Raw genomic sequence first — 4,215 nt, 5'->3', positions numbered from 1 at the left:
CAAGGTCATTATGGAAAAAATCAGCCAATTTGTTTTATGGAATATCCTTCAAAAACAACTTTGACACAAATGTTACAAAAATAACAAAGTCAGTGCAATAGCAAATATGTTTATAATGTCCTCTGTAGTTGTATAGCTATATTGACCAATCATAGATAAATAAGCAAACTAATGACTGATGTTTTGACTCAGAGCAGGTCTTCATCAGGGAACAATAATTCAGGCCTGCTTTATTTGGAGTAAATATTCTTTGTATCTTGATTCTTTTTGTACCTTGTTTCTTTAAAAAAAAAAATACTTTAAATTGTTGGAGCACAAAAAGTTTTTATTGTTGTTCAGGGGTTGAATCAGGACTGGTGGTTCAGTAATATGTTGATCAAAAACATATTTAAGAAACAGCATACGTAGTACTAGACTTGGGGGAAAAAAGACAACCTTTGTATTCCACAAATATTTGCCCGTTCCTGTGTTCATTTTGGGTGAATATTCGTATACGTTCTTCGTGTTAGTTTTTCTCCTTTTTCTGCCATGAGTTAATACGGGATTAATGCTGTAACAGTTAGCACTATTTATGGCGCTAGTATTTTGAAGGTCCGTAAGAGCAACTCTATTGGTCCTCTGCAGGGGGCTTTTCTGGCATCAACCAATGCCCTTCATTGGTTGATGCCAGAGGAGCTCCCTGCTGGGGACAAATAGAGTCACTCTTAGGGACCTATAACTCCTGATGCCGAAGCCATTAGTCTCCTCATGCCAAGTTACTCCGAGGTGTACCTTGTCCTGCCCTTTGCCAGGGGGACTAAAATCCCCGTTCCTCCCAGGCCAAGTTGCTCAGAGCGGTTGTCTCAGAATGCTGAGCAATCCTTTCTTGTCTGTAGAGGTAAATTAATGCACATCTTTCCTTACAGATACTGAAATTGTTAATTGTCATTTGCAAATTAATTATGCTCCTCCTTTTATTTAATGTAATAAAGTTATACTTGAGGTAAGGAAGACTTACTTCAAAGACAGGGTGGTGGATAGGTGGAACAGCCTCCTAGCAGAAGAACCTTGAGATCTACAGAACCCCTGAGATCTTTATTTTTCTTTTACTCATCTTTGCATCACTCCTACGTGGACAGTTTGAAATATATTATTAAAAGTTTAATTTTAGGGTGATCTGAGCTAGGATTTTTTTCAGTATAGGTATCTCTGGCATAACTGTGTTTTGTTCCTTTTGCTGTAGGTAACCCTTTGCACTTCATCCATGAAGCATTTCATCCGTAGCATTTGCTAATACTTAATAAGCAGCACCAGTTAAATTTATCGGGCTCTAAATGCTTAACACATGTACCCACTGCAAACCTTAACCATATTTTCTGGGAATGCTGCCAAAAATGCTAATTGTATCTTGTTTATTCCTGTATGACCCCTCATTTGGAGATTTTATTTTTATTCAAAAACAAGTTTGTACAATCCAAATGCACAAGTCTACCTTTAATAGCAATAATTTGTTAGCAATAGGTCCACAATAGAAGCCATTGGTTTTGTTTCAAGGCAGTTATTGATACAAGCAACAAAGCAGCTATTTCTTTTCACTGGTTGAAGATGAAGAAAGATGCGCATAACAGGTCATTATCTTTTTCTTGTTCGTTGTAGGATGGTTGGGGGTAAAACTTATCAGGACTGTGTAAGTTTATCTAACCACAACTGTTAACCAGTCAATATATCAGCTTAAGTTGATGTGCCTATCCCATGGGCCTATGGCTATCCTGAGTCTAAGAGATGACTAAGGACTGACTAAGTTTTGGGTCTTAACAGCAGGAAAAAAACAGGCAAACTAAAGCTAAACAGTTCTTAGCTGTCATCAGATTCAATGTTGATGAACTGAAGCTGATATTTTAGCAGTTAACAAAAAAAGATCATGACCCTATATTCTTTAGCAAGTGCATATACTTTTATACATAAAGGATAACAAAAACATCTATGGTCAAAATTATTAATTATTAAGATAAACCCAAATGAAAAATGGTGCCATGAACAACAAACCAGTGTGCATCAAGGGAAATCAAACTCTGGCAGCAGAGGTGACTGGCTCAGCTCTAGCACATTCTTATTAACTCCACTAACGCTGCAATGAGTCACATTGGCAGTTTAGCACTGAATAAGCCAAGAGTGCAATATGCTTTCTGCTTGGGTTTCTAAAATCCTGGATGCCTACTTTATTCATGCAATCTTAGACAAAATACATTTTGTTGAAGAATTTCCTTCACATTTCCTTCACATTTCAAGAGCTTTTCTTGTAAATCATTTGATAAAAGTAGAGCTAAGGGATATACAATTTACATTGCACTACTAAACAAGGGACTATAATAATAATCATTTATTCATAAACAACAAAATATCCCTCGGTAGCAGAATATGAAGCATATACAGTATAAACTAAGGGTAGAATGCATTTAAGCACTCTAAAACATAAACCATAAACTCTATACTCTAGCGTATGTGCCCTTTATTTTTCTTTTCTCTTCTACCTCCCTTTTTATCGGATTTCCTCACTCTTTCTCTTTTCTATTTATTTATATGCCCAACAAATAGGAGTGTCTTGCAAAATCAGGGCTGTCCAACTATGTATCTATCCAGGTCTACGGGCCCAGATGGTATCATACCATACCATCAAGCGGAATTGCTTACTTCTCTTTCATATACCAAAGGTAGGGACTTCCGCAAGTCAAATCTAGTTTAATGGCTGGGGTTTGTACACCAGCCATTTAAACCCACATCTCTTTGCTTTAACAGGGAAAATACTCTAGATATCAGCTATGCACTTTAAAGCTTGCAGGAGATTTTTAAGAGCGTATTGTTTTGCCGACGGTATGCCACAGCTCTGAAATTGTAGTTTTTGCTAAAGGTAAGTGGCTTTTTTATTCCCTTTAAAGTAAAGGATGCATATTAAAGTTCTTACAAAGTATTTTAATATGCATTCTTCATTGGTAAGGCTGCATGGGACACAGGCTACAAGATTAGTGTCAATATGCCGCTTTTTCATACAAAAAACTAGAAAACGTATAACTAGAAAACACATACTGTGCCATGAGTGGATCAAAAAAGTGAAATAAAGGTTGGAGGAGCTAGACCGCTGATTCAGTTCCTTGAGCCGCCTCCAAACCAAAGTCATTCACAACACAAAGAAATATAACAAAAGTCTGGATGCTCGTAAAAACAAAACATTTATTTATATAGCTCCAGAAAATAAAATATTAAAGACAATTTAAAATGAACAATAACATTGACACACATTTACACATATTGGTCCAAAGAAGAGGGCCCTGCTTTGAATCTATAACAATCTGTATCACCAAAATACCTAACAAAGGGATTTGAGCCAGCTCTCTTTCTATTGAGCCTTTCCAAGCCTTGGGGTGACCCACCTCTAATAAGCAGCATGTATAATGCTTATCATAGTTATGCTTATAATAATTATTTTAGTGATATCTGATCAGGCACTGCATCACAGTAACATTCTTATCGTGCTCCAGTCATAGCAAATCCTAAAAAATAAAAATGTTATGAACTAAAAAACCCCACCAACTTTAACTCACAAACATACTAACAGTACTGTAGATTATGCTGGTGCTTTAGAAATAAACAAAATAATATATGGGTGGAAAATTATTCATAAGTTGCTTCATCATAACATTTGAACCCTTCTTTAAAGTTTGAGTAAAGTGGTTACAGAAGAAAGCACTGTCAGTGAATTCCAAATACAGTTTTGTTTATTGTTCATAAAAATTGTGAAAGCATACTGCTCTCTGCTGGTCATTTTAGTATATTACACAGAATGTTCCTCAACACTTTTAGGGAATGTTAATCTGCAGCCCTATATTACAATAGAAGCAATCTGCAGAATAATGAAAGTTGCAAGACAAAATACAGCATACACTCTACAAGACTGTATATAAAATAATTTTATTTTTTCCACAAGGCAATAAAAACAAGCAGCGCCACAATGATAACATAAAAAGTAATGCTCTGCCACATAAGATATATATAAATGCTGCTTTGTAGAATGAAGAGTAGGAGAGCATTAAAGACTGATGTGAAGGGCTGATGTTCAACGTTACAATGAAAAGTACAATGCAATGCAGATAATGCAAAATGGTTTAACAATATACAAAGAATGATGGGTGGGAGATGGGTGTTATTGAATTACCAGACACACACTTAACAGCATTAACA

The sequence above is a fragment of the Sceloporus occidentalis genome, unplaced genomic scaffold, assembly GCF_023333645.1.
Source record: "Sceloporus occidentalis isolate IW3139 unplaced genomic scaffold, rSceOcc1.0.p SCAF_71, whole genome shotgun sequence".
Classification (NCBI taxonomy): domain Eukaryota; kingdom Metazoa; phylum Chordata; class Lepidosauria; order Squamata; family Phrynosomatidae; genus Sceloporus; species Sceloporus occidentalis.
The sequence above is the reverse complement of the archived record's forward strand: the minus strand, read 5'-3'. Positions refer to the sequence as shown.